We start from the raw sequence: 16,386 nt of genomic DNA, 5'->3' as shown, positions 1-16,386 counted from the left end.
TTCTTCTGCCTCAGCCTCCCAAGTAGCAGGGACTACAGGTGTGCGATACCACACCTGGCTAAGTTTTGGATTTTTAGTAGAGACAGGGTTTCATCATGTTGGCCAGGTTAGTCTTGATCTGATCTTGTGATCCGCCTGCCTCGGCCTCCCAAAGTGTTGGGACTATAGACGTGAGCCACTGTGCCAGGCTGGGGGAGTTTCTTTAAGTGAAGAGGAGGCTTAGCGTGTTTGAAAGGTGTTGGGAAAAACCCAGTGGGAAGGGTGTGATTGAAGATACAGACAGGAATGAGTGATAGACCTGAGTTGTGAGGAGGTGAGGATCTGGAGCCCAGGGCAGGTGTGCTTCTCATTGCTGTGGGAGGGAAGAGGAGGGGTTACTTTTGGTCATGGAGCAGTGGTTCTCAAATGCTGCTCCTGTACCAGCTGCAAACAAAAATCAATCACGGTGTTTTCTGAATGCACACCTTCCTGGTTCTCCTCCCCAGAGGGTCAGATTCAGAAGAGTTAGCATGAGTGTCAGAAACCTGTTATTTTTTGTTTTAAGAAATGTGTATTTTTAAAGCCTCCTTGTCCCCCCACCCCAGGACATTTTAGTGGACAAACAGATTGAGATGGAGGCAGGAGGGAAACCATAGGCAGGGCAGAGAGACGGAGTCTGATGGGCTGATGAGAGAAGATAGTAGGTTGTGTCAATAAAGCGGATTGGATCTGGGGAGAGGGAGGAGTTGAAGTTGACTCTGCTTTACCTCTTGGGCAGCTGGGTGGATAGATAAAGTTCCCAGTCACTAGAGAGGGAATGTAGAGAAGCAGGAGCTCCTTTCGGGGGAAGATGAGGTTAGCTTTGGACCTGTGCAGTGTTGAGGGGTTTGCAGAGTCCAGTCAGAGGTACTCGGGACACTTGGGGAAAGAAATCCAGAGTTGGATTGGATTGGACATGAGTAGGTGAGAGTTAGGTTGTGGGTGTGAGTGAGGACTCCAGAGGTGGGGGGGCAGTTGGAAGCTGAGGACAGATCTTCAGGCCATTCCAGTATGTAAGGGATGGATAGAGAAAGGGGAGGCAGAAAGTAGGCAGAGCTGGGGGCTTCTGTAGGATAAGCTGCATCTCCTCCCCTAGTCCAGTGGATGGATGTGCCCTCTTCCACGGAAGCGCTCATCCCACAGCTGCTTCCCTGGCTCTGCTCACCACTGTTTCTCTGCTTGCCAGCCTCTGATCCCTCCTTGTCTCCAGCGTATCAGCCCATTTGTGGCATCTCTTTCTTCATATCCTGTCTGGAACCTGTAGTTCATTACCGGAGCTATGGTCTCATCCAGACTCTCAGAGACCTGGCACGTCTGTTCTGCGGTGCTCATCGAGTAAAACCCTAACTTCGTAATGATTTATGGGGTCAAGTCTGGGCCCTTGACACCGTTTCTCAGCTAAGTTTCTGGTATTCAATTCTCAGCTAAGTTTCTGGGATTCAGTCATCTCCTTATGCTACCTCCATTTTGTCCTTGGCTCAAGGCTGTTCTCAGTCTCTCCCCATCTCTTCACCCCCCATCTCACTCTTCACCCATCCAAAAAATTGGGGCCATCACCTGGGTGCTCCTTCTACTTCCTGCTTCCTCTCCCTGACTTGTTTCTGTCCACACTCAGCTTTGTTCCTTTCCTCCAATCCAGAAGAATGAAGCAGCCTCCTCCTGAGGCCCACCCGCCACCGATTCTGAACTCTTTCCTGTCTTTTCTAGCACCACTCCTGCTTCTTTACCTTCATTCTCTCTCCTGCAGGAATGAGGCTGGCATGTGGTTACAGCGGATGCTTTCTCCAGCGGGTGCCTTAGTGGCACCCCCTCCCTGAGTTGGGAGCCTCTACCTGCTGCTGCGTTGACCTGGGGGGATGCATCCTTATTTGGTGAGAGGGCATAGTACAGAGACGTAGCACACAGGCCTGGAAGTGAGACTGCCCGTACTTCAGATGCTTTCTTGATGGGTAGGAGGATCAGAAAAGTTCATGTGTGTGGAGCTCCTAGAATTTTGCCATAGTAACTACTCAGGTGTAAGTAGTATTAACTGGATCTTTCTTCTGAGTCTATTCTTAAAAATACAAAAGTACAACCCATCCAACAACTCTAGCGTGTGCCTTCCCAACTACTGACCACCTTCTTTCCAGCTCTTAAAAGGTGATCTTCCCTTATTTTTTCCCCCTTCTCACTTCCCTTCACTTTTTAGCCTTGTGCCATTAGTCTGCTACTCTTCAATGGCAGGGCCCTGTTCTGGGCTTATTGTGGCTTGCTTCTGTTCCACTGTACCACTGAGCTGCTCTGAGTGAAACTCTTACTTGATCCAAAACATTTGGTAGGGAGCCTTGGGCCAGATGCAGTTAGAGAAGTTTGATGAGCCTAAGGTCCACTGGTATCAGCCTGTGGCGTGGACATTTGTCTCACTGTAGAGCTGGGTGAGCCCTCAGGACTGGTAGGGTCATTCGAGGCCTGTACTCTCCACCTTCATTCCAGCTTAGGATCCTGCCTTCGGAATCTGATACCCTGTCCCCCGCATACTGCTGAATTGGATACCAACGTTGACTCCTTTTTTTTGCATTCTCACGAAGGAGCAAACCATGTTCCTACTGACATTGTTTCTTACGTATGCATTCAGTGTGGGAGTTGATCCAAATAAATCTTTATTTTTGCCTCTCACTGTCTCTTTTTTTTTTGAGATGGAGTTTCGCTCTTGTTGCCTAGGCTGGAGTGCAATGGCGTGATTTTGGCTCACTGCAGCCTCCGCCTCCTGGGTTTGAGCGATTCTCATGCCTCAGCCCCCCAAGTAGCTGGGATTACAGGCATGCACCAATACACCTGGCTAATTTTGTATTTTCAGTAGAGATGGGGTTTCACTGTGCTGGTCAGGCTGGCCTCGAACTCCTGACCTCAGGTGATCTGCCTGCCTCTGCCTCCCAAAGTGTTGGAATTACAGGCGTGAGTCACCGTGCCTGGCCTTCACTGTCTCTTTAAAATACACTCAGTTGGGGAGCTGTTTGCTTTTATGAAAAGCTAGCAGGCCTTGTGACTTACCCTTTATGCTTTCATTCACTGATTCAGCAGATACTTACTGAGCACTCCTGTGGGCCAGCCGGTCTCCTAGGTTCTCAGGATTCAATAGGAAGTAAAAGGCCACATGTGCATTTAAGTGGTGATGATCTTAGGTGATAGAAGTCTTGAAATGTAGGCTCTCCTTAAAAATTAAAAGTGTCCAGTTCAATATGTTAATCAACACTTTAGTCTTCATTCAAAGATAAGACTTTCCCCCCCTTTTTTCCCAGTTAAAACTTGTAGTTGGCAACCATCTCTGTCAGAAAAAGCAGTGTGACAGGCTTCTGGTGCGTTCGGCTCCTCTCTGTCCCTCAGATTTCTTGTGTCTGACTTCACTAGGCTCTGGACTGCGTGGAATAGGAGGAGGAAGGAGTGGTGAGGCGCTCAGATTGTTTTTCTCGGGCTCCCTGAGCCTTGCACGTGGTTAAAGCCGACCCTGTGTCCTGCAGGTGCTTCAGGGGGCTCTTCAGAGACTCCTGACTTCTATCCCTGCTGCCTCCTTAACCTGAGGATTTGCATCTTTATTTTGGTCGATTTATTTTGGCCAGTTTATTTTGGTGACTCCTCAGCGCCTAGGAACTTAGATCCCCCTATAGTTTCCTCCTGCTGGAGTTCTTTTGGCCTGCGTGGGGACACTGTTGTTTGAACCCAAGAAGACCCTCTGCTGACTCTCGTGCACAGCCGGCTGGTACTGCGTGTTCCTTGCCCTGGTTGTGCACGTGGGTCCCAGTGCTCAGCACAGCTTCCCCGGCTCTCTAGATTTCCCGGATTGGAGATCCACTGTATCCTTGCCGGTCACAGATTTAGTGCATGAAATAGGCCATCGAACGACGACCTCAGCTTGGTATGAAAGTGTGGCTGAACTCACAGGCACTCAAGGGTTCACTTCACAAAGCCACCTCCTCCTGTCCCGTCTTCATGGGAGGGAACCCTCACATTCCACTGTCTGTAGCCCTGACCTGGCTGAGAGGACTGTGGGACTCAGGGGACTGCCTTGCAGTCACTCTTGGAAAGTTCTGCATTCTGCTATGGAGCCTCTCTTTGGTGGCCGCAGCCCTTCTCTTTTGGTACCTTAGCGGACACTCCTGTTTTATCATCTTGTTTTGGTTGCTTTTGTGTTTTGTGGGCCAGGAACTGTTTGACTCTCTTCTTTAAGGCAGGCTTTAGCGTTTATACTTTTCTGCTGTAACCAGGCCTGGGTTGCCCAAACCTGAACAGCTCATTTACTCTTGGGGACACACTCTTCCCCACCTGTCTTGCGTTTTTGGGAACTGTGTTATTGAAACTTCTGAGGAATATACTCTTCATAAATTTTAGCAGCCAGGCACAGTGGCTCACACCTCTAATCCCAGCACTTTGGGAGGCTAAGGCGTGTGGATCACCTGAGGCCAGGAGTTCGAGACCAGCCTGGCCAACATGTTGAAACCCCATCTCTACTAAAAATACAAAATTAGCTGGGCATGGTGGTTGGCTCCTGTAATCCCAGCTGCTCGGGAGGCTTAGGCAGGGAGAATTGCTTGAACCCGGGAGGTGGAGGTTGCGGTAAGCCGAGATCGCACCATTCCATTGCCCTTCAGCCTGGGTGCGAGACTCTGTCTCAAACAAACAAAATTTAGCTAAAAAGGAAAACTAGGCATTAACTATGGAGGGACAAGCTTAAGAGAGGATGCTTGGCCGGGCGTGGTGGCTCAAGCCTGTAATCCCAGCACTTTGGGAGGCTGAGACGGGCGGATCACGAGGTCAGGAGATCGAGGCCATCCTGGCTAACATGGTGAAACCCTGTCTCTACTAAAAAATACAAAAAATTAGCTGGGCGAGGTGGCAGGCGCCTGTAGTCCCAGCTACTCAGGAGGCTGGGGCAGGAGAATGGCGGGAACCCGGGAGGCGGAGCTTGCAGTCAGCCACTGCACTCCAGCCTGGGCGACAGAGCGAGACTCCGTCTCAAAAAAAAAAAAAAAAGAGAGGATGCTTTAAAAAATGTTTCTTTTCGTCGTAAAAGTAACATTAACCACACTATAGGAAGTTTGGAAAATAGAGAAATCCAGTCTTAGCATTTAATTTAATTTCTTCATCTTTTCTTTTTCTGTACACTTATGTTCTTGTTTTAAAATAACTGAGTTTGTTATAAAATGAGTACATGTTCATCAGAGACAATTCTGCGATGCAGGAAAGGAGTTCAGTGCAATGCAGGAAAGCACTAGGAATAAATAAAATGGCATTTATTGATATTTTGGTGTTTCTGCTGTTTTTCCAGTACAAAAACTAGTATCTAAATAAATAGGTAAAAATAAATTTATCTCAATACTATTTTCTTGCTTTTATTCCGCCTAACAGAATCTTTTAAAATGTAATCATAATGACCATGTATGCGCTCCGCTTTTTTCTTTTTCTTTGAGACGGAGTTTCACTCCTGTTGCCCAGGCTGGACCACAGTGGTGCGATCTCGGCTTGCTGCAATCTCTGCCTCCCGGGTTCTAGCGATTCTCCTGCCTCAGGCTCCCAAGTATCTGGGATTACAGGCATGTGCCATCACGCCCGGCTGATTTTGTGTTTTTAGTAGAGATGGGGTTTCTCCATTGGTCTCGAACTCCCGACCTCAGGTGATCCGCCCGCCTTGGCCTCCTAAAGTGCTGGGATTACAGGCGTGAGCTACCACGCCTGACCTATTTTTGTATTTTTAGTAGAGACAGGGTTTCACCTTGTTGACCAGGCTGGTCTTGAACTCTTGACCTCAGGTCATCCACCCACCTCGGCCTCCCAAAGTGCTGGGATTACAGGTGTGAGCCACCATGCCGGGCCCCGCTTTTTCCCTTTGTCATAAGCGTTCCCCTAGGATGCTGTGCTTGCAGAATTGGGTTGTTTCTCCCCTCTTTATTTTATTTTATTTTATTGTATTTTATTTTAGTAATACCGAGAGCATCTTAACTTTCAGATACTCGTAGAAGTGAAAGTAAGTTAAATAAAGTGTATTCTCATATAACTTTTAGTACATAAGTACATACGGCCAAATTCCAATCCCAAAGGGTAGTACCAATTTCAACTCCACCAGCAATTTAAGGGAGAAAAGATTGCTTTTCTTAAGTTATTACAGTTCATTTTCACAGTAGCCCTATGAGGATAGGTATTGTTATTTTTCCCCTCCACAAATGAGGCTTTTCAGGCTCAGAAAATAATTTGTCCAAGACCACATAGCTAGTAGTATGTGGAAGAGCTGAGATTTGACTCCAATTTGCTTGCTTCCAAAGCCGGTACTTTCTACTGTATCATACAGTGAAAATTTAGTCCCTTTAGTAGAAAATGGCAATGGCAATATGACTTGTTAAGCCTTAGGACAAACACCTGGGAAAAAGAATCATTATTTAAACAAGGGTGCTAAATGTCTATATATAGTTCTTATACCTTTTCAATCAGTGACTAATAAGTGTGAGTTATTTTTGGTTTTACTGATAAAATGCTATGTGCTAGGCACTGTTCTAAGCAGCTTACATATATTGACTCACTTAATTCTCAGAACAGCCCTGCGAGGTAGACAGTTATCCTCCCCAATTTGCAGCTGAGGAAACTGAGGCACAGACATTTAAGTAACTTTCCTACTGAGGAGCAGAACTAGGATTTGAACCCAGATGGTCTGGCTCCCTATTCTGTGTTGCTCACTACTGCTTCTCAGCCTTAAAGAAGTTTATCTCCGTGTGTCTCCCAACCACTGGGATTGTCTTAGGCGAGTGATGTAAATAGTAGCTCAGGTTAGTTTAGAGCTTGAGTCTCAGTCATTGGAAACTGCATCATTGTGTCCTGGCAATGTGCTTTTCCCTCCTCCCCTTGGGACCATGGCAGCTGCTTTCCTGGGCTCTACCGGGCTCCTTCTCCTGGCTGCCAGTGCACCAGTCTCCCTCTCCCCACATCAGAACCAAGATCCAGTTTACCTTCGGTAGACATGTTTTATGTCCTAATTAGGATCTTTTGTAGCAGTTAGTGCTCTACAGCTTGTTTTTATTTGTATATCCTCTGTTTTTCTCTTCCCTTATCAAGTCATCTTCCTTTTCCAACTTTTTCCATTCTCAGTCTGTCTCAATATCAGTTTTAGTAATGTAGGTGGAACCTATCTTACATCAAGAAATTTTAAAATTGGCATTTTTATAGCATTTTAATAAGTGAAACTTGCTAAAGTATATCTCATCGGTAAGTTAGCATTTTTGAAGTGTGCTTTGTGAAACGATACTATGAGGAGCTCCTGAAGTTTTAACCCTCATTTAAATTGTGAGTGTAAATGAGAATTATAAAGTAATCCTTATTTAAATCATGATTTTCCCCCCAGATTTTTCCCAAAGGCTTTCTAAGTTACACTGCCATTGTTTTCAGTCATTTCCCAGAATTTAGTCCAGTCACTGGACATGATACAATGGGAAGAGCATGACACTAATCTTTGGAAAGGGTTCTATAGCCAAGTTAGGTTGGGTATGTTGTTGGCCATATTGTTTTTTGACATTGACAATGCAGATTGACACTTCAAAGACCCTTTGCAGCCCTGCAACAGAGAAATCTATTTGACTTTATTAACTCTGTTTCTAAGATTTATTGGGGGAAATAAAATATAGGGAACAAACATAAATTTCCATTTCATTGTACTGCCCAGATTTGATAATTATTTCTGTATTGTTGTTGTATAATTTTTTTTCTCCTTTATGTGTGCATGTAAATACACATTTTTAAAGGAAAGGTCAGCCTAGCTACAGTTTCATATTCTGCTTTTTTCATTTACTCTTCTTGAATGAATTCACTCCATGTCATTAAGTAATCTTCAAGCCAACTTTTACCATTATCTTTGTTTTGCCTTATTACAAAACTGAAACATGTTGAAAAAGTTCAAAAATTATACAAATATTGTATGTAGTGTAGAAAGGACTAGTCCCACATAATGACTCCCACACCCACATCACCCTTGTTGGTAGTCTAGTGCTCATTCTTTTAGACTTTTTCTGTGTATGTGCTTATCTATGCATTCTTTTTTTTCCTGATACATGTGTATACACACATCCATACACCTATACATTTGGTTTTATACAGAAATGGCATTCAGATATACATTTGATGTTCTTCCAGCATCTCAGATATGAAAAAACATGAGTTTGAATGATTATAACTTTTTTTTTTTCAAATTTTTTTTTTTTAAATTTAAGATGGGTTTTCACCATGTGGGCCAGGCTGGTCTCGAACTCCTGACCTCAGGTGATCTGCCTTCCTTGGCCTCCCAAATTGCTGGGATTACAGGCATAAGCCACCACGCCCTGTCTGTAACTTTTTTTTTTTTTTTCCTGAGACGGGGTCTTGCTCTGTCATCCAGCCTGGAGTGCAATGGCATGATCTCAGCTCACTGCAACTGCCGCCTCCCGGGTTCAAGTGATTCTCCTGCCTCAGCCTCCTGAGTAGTTGGGATTACAGGCACCTGCCATCATGCCCTGCTAAGTTTTGTATTTTTGTAGAGACAGGGTTTTACCATGTTGACCAGGCTGGTCTTGAACTCCTGACCTCAGGTGATCCGCCTGACTCGGCCCCCTAAAGTGCTGGGATTACAGGCATGAGTCACTGCACCTGGTCAATTATAACATTTTATTGTACTAAAATAAGTTTTTTTGCAGTATTTTCTCACTTAGAAACACTTAGAATATCTTTGTAACTAAGTTATTGATTGCGTCTTTGACTTCATTTTAAAGAAATCATAAATGTTGAATTATAGAGTCAAAGGATAAGAATATTTTATTTTAATTTAGACAGAGTCTTGCTTTGTCGTCCAGGCTGGAGTGTAGTGGCATGATCTCAGCTCACTGCAAGCTCTGCCTCTCAGGTTCAAGCGATTCTCCTCTCTCAGCCTTCTAGTAGCTGGGATTACAGGTGTCTACCACCACACCTGGCTAATTTTTGTATTTTTACTAGAGATGGGGTTTCACCGTGTTGGCCTTGAAGTCTCAACCTCAAGTGATCTGCCTGCCTCATCCTCTCAAAGTGCTGGGATTACAGGCGTGAGCCACTGCCCCTGGCCTGATTGTGTATTTATTGTAGAGCCAGGGTTAGAACCTAGGTCAGAAAACCTGCCCTGTTGTTTCTTGAATCTTGCATTATTTTTTGCCTTGGCATCTTTGTTTGTTTGTTTTTTCCTGAAATCCCTCCTGGAGTAAATTTTTTTCGTGTAAGGACACAGGTAGTGAACTTCTGAATCTTGCTTGGCCATTCTTGTGCAGTCCTGAATGACTGGATTCCTAAGTACCTAGTGTGGGTTTCCTCTTTGTTTGTGGGTACAGCCTTTTCCAGCAAGAGGCTCAAACTTCAAATGGCAGGGCTGACTCTAGGTTCTGTTTCAGTATGCAAGGCATATGAATAGGCTGGTTTGCATATAGGGTGCAGAGGTGGGGAGTAGGTAGTGGTGGGGGGAGGCAGGAATGTGAGAACCCCTGCAGTTGTCAAAGCGTTAAAGCGGGGCTCAACGCTTTCTGTGGCTTGTACTCCTGAGTGAAGCTGCCCTTCTTATTACCCTCCTTTTCCATTCCCCGTCACCTGTGCTGTGATCTGGTTTGGAAGTTTGAAGTTACCCCAAGCTCTCTTCTAGTTTTTTGCAGACCTCTAACCCCCTTAATGTTCTCCTTAAGCAGATTGCCCCCCACCCCACCCTTTCTGGAGAGTTTCTAGGATTTTATTTTGGGGGAATAAATAAACTTCTTTTCCAACCTGGAATGGTGGGGGAAAGGCTGTTTGTAGACAGTGGGTTTGGGGACGGGTTTGAGGCCCCACTATCATGCTTGCTCGGTGGCATTTGCACCACTGGAGATTATTTTAGACAGGGTGTGGGCCCAACAGTAAACACCATTGAAATAAAAGTCAGGTCATAACTCCCTTTTCAGTTCTTGACTCCCTTTTCAGTTCTTTTTTTTTGAGATATGATTTTTATTGAGCTTATCCACCACAGTGGAAATAATGTCTGTACAAAACCAAATGTTTGTTACTATAACTTCTGCATCACAATTAAAATCCAAACAGTTTTAAAAACAGTTCACTCAATCAAAACCCACTACTCCAGAATCAATAGCTTCTTTGAAGCCACAGTAACACTTAAATATGGTTAAGACTCAAATGCAGAAATTTGGTTGGTTGGCAAGCTAATTAAACTTCCAACTTGCTCAAATAGAATCACAAAAAGACAAAATTGTGTTTTTCACAGAAATACAGTCCACTGGAATCACCAACACTGGACAGCTGTTCTAGTGTGTAAGAGTCCTGAGAGAACACGGAATCCAGGCATCCATTAGACAGTCCACTGGAATCACCAGCACTGGATAACTGTTCTAGTGTATAAGAGTCCTGAGATAACACGGAATCCAGGCATCCATTAGACAGTCTTCTGGTGTCCCTTCTTCCCAATCAGAGATGTGTGGATGTGTGGAATGACACCACCACCAGCAATTGTACCCTTGATGAGAGAATCCAATTCTTCATCTGCACAAATAGCAAGTTGCAAGTGACGAGGGGTAATATACACTTTACCTTTAAGTCTTTTGATGCATTTCCTGCCAGTTCAAGTCCCTCTGCGGTGAGGTACTCCAGGATGGCTGTGCTGTACACAGCGGCAGTCGTGCCCACACGTCCGTGACTGGTCATCCTAGATTTCAGGTGTCGATGAATATGGCCCACTGGGAACTGCAAGCTGGCTCTCTGCGAGCAGGAAACCGCCTTTGTCTTGGCCGTTCTGGAGTCCTTCCCAGCCTTACTGCCAGCCATTTCGAGTTCTGCTGAAGCTCAAGCAAGGCAGAGAAAGGGCTAATCAGACCCACTGTGAGATCCCACCGCCTACTCCTTCGTTGCACCGTGATTCAAACTGCCCTTTTCAGTTCTTACTATTCGTGATTGGATCAAATAGAAAATCTTGGTTTGGTGCTAGTCTGAAAGACCTCTCTAATAATGGCTATTTTCCCATTGTAACAAAAAGAGCAGGAGGTAATATTAGACTTTAATAACTTTGTTTTGTAATACGTTGGTGCAAAAGTAATTGTGGTTTTTGCCATTAAAAGTAAAATGGCAATTACTTTTTTTTTGTCTTTTTTTTTTTTTTTTTTTTTCCTTTTTGTGGAGAACGGGGTCTCGCTGTATTACCCAGGCAGGTCTCGAACTCCTGGGCTCAAGCTATCCTCCTGCCTCTGCCTCCCTGAGAGCTGGGATTACAGGCGTGAGCCACCGCGCCAGGCTGGCAATTACTTTTGTACCAACTTGTATTTGTGTGTGTGTGTGTGTGTGTGTGTGTGTTTGCGACACAGTCTCACTCTGACGCCCCAGCTGGAGTGCAGTGGTGCAATCTTGGCTCACTGCAACCTCTGCCTCCCTGGTTCAAGGGATTCTGATGCCTCAGCCTCCCAAGTAGTAGCTGGCATTATAGGTGCCCACCACCACACCTGGTTAATTTTTGTATTTTTAGTAGAGACAGGTTTTCACCATGTTGGCCAGACTGGTCTCGAACTCCTGACGTCAGGTGATCCGCCCACCTTGGCCTCCCAAAGTGCTGGAATTACAGGTGTGAGTCACCGTGCCTGGCCTAGTGTGTTTATTTTTATAGTTACCACCTACTAATGAGAAAGCGACACTTGTTTTCCATTTACTGTAGTGATACCAAATTTCCTTTAAAATATTTATGTAAATCACAGTAAGGTGATTTAAAGAAAAATATTAAATAACAGGATCAGGGCAGGCAGAAACTGTGGTGCTGTAGTGGTAATGCCTGCAGTTTGAGAAATGCCCTCAATTCTCCTGAGGATTGCTTGTATTCTTCCCCAGGTCTTGGTATTTGTTGATTCTTTCTCTGGACTCAGTTGAAAGGACACATTTCTCTGGTGTTTTGAGGGTTCTTTTATTTTGAAACAACTTTGGAAGGGCGGGAAGGTGGACAGGTGTCCTGGGTCTGCTGTCTTAGACTGGAATTTTACCTGGCGGTCTTCTTGGTTTCATTGTTTTTGCTGGATTCTTTTCCTCTTTCCTTTTTCTTTTTTCTTTCTTTTTTTTTCTTTTTTCTTTTTTTTTTTTTTTGAGATGATGTCTTGCTCTTGTCCCCCAGGCTGGAGTGCAATGGCGCGATCTTGGCTCACTGCAACCTCCGTCTCCCGGGTTCAAGCCATTCTCATGCCTCGGCCTCCCTAGTAACTGGGATTACAGGCGCCTGCCACCACGCCCGGCTAATTTTTGTAGAGACGGCATTTCACCATGTTGGCCAGGCTGATCTCGAATTCCTGACCTCAGGTGATCTGCCCGCCTCGGCCTCCCAAAGTGTTGGGATTACAGGCGTGAGCCACCACACCCGGCCTCTTTCCTCTTTTTCGAATTAATTTTAGTGTTTGGGGTTTCAATGGGGCTTGTTCCCCGCTTCAGCTAGGCCGTTGCTCAGTATCAGCCCCCCCACCCATTAGGTGCTGAAGGGCCACTCAGAAGCCCAAACTTGCAAGGATTTTTCTGCTCGGAGCTCTTACGCTTTTCTCCCAGGGAGAGGTCCCGTGGCTCATCAAAGCTTTAAAACAAGACTTGGGTCTCTCCGCCATGCAGGCGTGTGTTCTGCTTGCCCTCTTTCTCCAACCCAGACTCACATAGGCTACGCTGAAACTCTGTCGAGGCAGACCCTCTTGTGTGGCCTGGGGACGCTCCAGCGCCATCTTTGTAGCTCGGGCATGCTTGCTTGTCACCCTGTTTGGTTGATTCCGACTCCTTGGGTCGTTGAACACAGGGAGGCACCCCGGCTTGGGGCCAGCTGTTACCGCACACGCCTCGGCATGCGGCCCTCTGGTGTCTCAGCTGCGTTCATGGATGCCCACCCGGCGGGGCTTCTCCAGGCCCCAGGCGTTTCCTTTGGTCTCTGTAGAGGTTGTGGGGGGCGGGTTGGAGAGGAGAGTTACTTGCCAGCACTTTAAAATTGGCTTATTTCAGACCTAAGTTCAGGTGTCTGTGATGTCCTGAGGCGGATGAGTTGTTATGTGGCAGCATCCACCGAGCTGTCGCCCACCTTCTTCCCATCGATTCCCCCATTTCACTGTCTGCCTGGCCTCTGTAGGCACTTGAATTTACAACACATTTTCTTGCCACTAACCACACATTTCCCCTCCTTGAGAAGTATTATTTCTTCTCTCTTACAGTTTATCACATGGTCCAGAACTTTCTGTAAGCTTCCTGATTCACTTTTTAAGAGTTATTCCCACTGTTAACTGATTTATCCCATATTTATGTGTTACAGTCATAATTTTTTAAACTTCTTTTGGCTTTTAAAATTATTATTTCATTATAACTATATTTCTTGTGTAATTAGTACTTTTAGTAATTGCTGCTTTTTACATTTAATGAAAGTGTTAATGTCTGTATAAAATCTCCCTAAGAAGTATAAACCCAACTGTTGGCCACCACAGCGGTGGGACCAAAATGAACATTTAGGTGCCCAGTGCCTTTGCTGACTTGCAGATTTGATACACTTTTCTCTGGCATGCAGGCCTCTGTGTTTGGTGCTGTTTTAGGACTTCCTTTTAAAATTTTACAGCTCACTCTTTCCTCTCCTTTAATTCATACTGTTTAAGTATTTTAGATGTGGAACACATTTTTTGTATATAGAGGGTAAGTCCTTCTCTTTCCTGACCCTTTTTTTTTTTTCTGGAAACTTCTTAGCACTTTCTCCGGCTTATTTTCCAGATAAACTGTATAACTATTGCTTTGATAACAAGTGTTTATTGACTGCGGCCCTGAGCCAGTCACTCTGCCCAGTTGTTTGGGGACCTGCATGAGGAGCGTTCAGTGTGGCAAGTGTCCAGTGTCATTGAATTCTCCCCAATGCTTTAGGGACAGGAGCTGGTTGATGGCTTCCAGTGTTTTACTTCTAAACACTGTAGGGAAATGGGTGTAACAAAAATAAACCTGCAACATTTTGATTCCTTGGCAGTCTTTGTTGAGATGATCACCAGGAGGCACTCATTCCTCCCTAATGTGGTCACTGAATCTAAGTTTCATTAAGTTTTCTTCTAGGAAGTCCAGAGACTTGAGAAATAAATCATAGTGGAAGTGGAAGGTGTCTCTTGCAAGGCATGGGTTTACTGTGCGTTTATGGATTTCTGCCCTTAGTTTTGGTTTAGCTCCTTTCTGATGAAAAACTTTGTAAGAAAATTACTTTATGAGACATCAAGTCACCCCATACTTGTGAGAACCCTGAGAAATTTGCCAAATAGTTAAGAAGTCAGACATAGGAAAACCAATGTTGTGGTAGGATATGGCGGCCCCTCCTCTCAAGGGTGTGAACCATACAGGGCTTTTTGATGTCTGTATTTTTACAAGCGTGGCTTGTGGAGGCAGGCAGTTTCTGGGTTGCTCCCCTACCTGTCTGTCTTCAGCTAGAATGCTTCTGTAACAGCCCACAGGACAAAACTTTGCAAGGCCTGTGGTTAGTGTCTCCAGTAACCAAAAGATACATATTTTATTCAGGTAAAATTTGCCGTTTTAACCATTTAAAAATGTTCACTTATTGACTTCCAGTACATTTACGTTGTTGTACAATTAACACCAACCACAACTTAATTGCAGAACATTTTATCACGCCAGAAAGAAACAGAGTACCCATTAAGCCAAGCTTGTCACCCTGCAGCCCATGGGCCATATGTGGCCCACGACAGCTTTGAATGCAGCCCAACACAAATTTGTGAACTTTCTTAAAACATTCTGAGATTTTATCAATTTTTTTAAGCTTATCAACTATTGTTAGTGTTAGTGTACTTTATGTGTGGCCCTAGATAATTCTTCTTTTCCAGTGTGGCCCAGGGAAGCCAAAAGATTAGACATCCCTGTATAAAGCAGTCATGCCCTACTACCTTCTCCCAACTGCCCCTGACAAACACTAATCTGCTTTCAGTCTGTATGGATTTTAAAATTCTGGACATTTCATATAAGTGGAATCATGCAGTATGTAACTTTGTGTGACTGACTTTTTTTTCACTTAGCATACTGTTTTTGAGGTTCATCCATGTTGTAGCATGTATCAAGATCCATTCCTTTTATGGCTGAATAATATTCTATTGTATAGATATACATTTTGTTCATTTGTTGATGGACATTGGTTTGTATCCACTTTTTGTCTTACCATGATAATGCTACTATGAACATTTGTATGTAGGTTTTTGTGGAAAAACACTGTGTTTTCAGTTTTCTTGGGTATATGCCTCAGAGTGTAATTGCTAGGTCATGTTATAATTCTATGCTTGACTTTTTGAGGAACCAAAAAGATATATCTTAAGTATTAAAATAGTAATCATATAAAGTTATTGTACTTCCTTTTTATATATTAGAAAGAAATGGTTTCTTTATAGTCAGTCAGAACCAAGTTCAAATCCCGGCCCCTCTACTAACTAACCGTGACCTTCAGTGGGTTATTTACCCTTTCTTAGTTTATTTCTTCACCTAGAGAATGCTGATAATTAATTCCTGCTTTAGGGCTATTATAATCACTGAGATGGTATTACATGTAAAGTGCTTTTATTAGCATAGTGCCTGGCATAAAATACTCCACATATACTGTAACATTTATTTTAGGATAATACATAGTCACCCAAGCCTGATTAGTGTTTATTGCCTCAAAGAAATGACTGTGTACTTTGGTCAAACCAAAAAGGAATCAGACCCGAAAGGAAATCTTAAACTTTGTATTTTTATATTATCTTTGCCAGAGAGGTATTTTGCATTTTTACTTTTAGATTATGCATTGTCTGTTATTCTCAAAATTTGTAGCATCCCTATTTTCAAAGGTGGAAGGATCTCCTGCCGGGAAGTGACTTTTTCTTTTTCTTTTTTTTTTTTTTTTGAGACGGAGTCTTGCTCTGTCGCCCAGGCTGCAGTGCAGTGGCCAGATCTCAGCTCACTGCAAGCTCCGCCTCCCGGGTTCACGCCATTCTCCTGCCTCAGCCTCCTGGTAGCTGGGACTACAGGCGCCCGCCACCTCGCCTGGCTAGTTTTTTTGTATTTTTTAGTAGAGACGGGGTTTCACCGTGTTAGCCAGGATGGTCTCGATCTCCTGACCTCGTGATCCACCCGTCTCGGCCTCCCAAAGTGCTGGGATTACAGGCTGTGACTTTTTCTTAACCTTCTGTTTGATCTTTGCTTGGGTTCTGTATGTGTGAACCACTTCCTGGTTCTGCTCACAGAGAGGCCGAAGATTGCTAGTGACTTGCCCCATCTCAGTGTGTGAGGATTCGCCATATGGATCTTTTTCTTGAATTAGTAACTAGTTACAAATTATTTTTTCTTATTGTCAAAATAGATTTTTTTGTA

The 16,386-nt window shown here is 44.4% G+C and overlaps 1 protein-coding gene and 1 pseudogene across 1 annotated transcript in view; one reads left to right on the top strand and one right to left on the bottom strand.

Moving 5' to 3' along the window:
- Positions 1–16,386, top strand: part of UBAC2 (UBA domain containing 2) — a 184,710-nt gene that overhangs the window by 4,534 nt on the left and 163,790 nt on the right. The window lies entirely within an intron of this gene.
- LOC117063567 lies at positions 9,982–11,120 on the bottom strand (annotated as a pseudogene).

Source organism: Trachypithecus francoisi, unplaced genomic scaffold (assembly GCF_009764315.1).
Source record: "Trachypithecus francoisi isolate TF-2019V2 unplaced genomic scaffold, Tfra_2.0 Lachesis_group18, whole genome shotgun sequence".
NCBI lineage: Eukaryota > Metazoa > Chordata > Mammalia > Primates > Cercopithecidae > Trachypithecus > Trachypithecus francoisi.
This window is presented reverse-complemented; position numbering and strand designations above follow the sequence as displayed.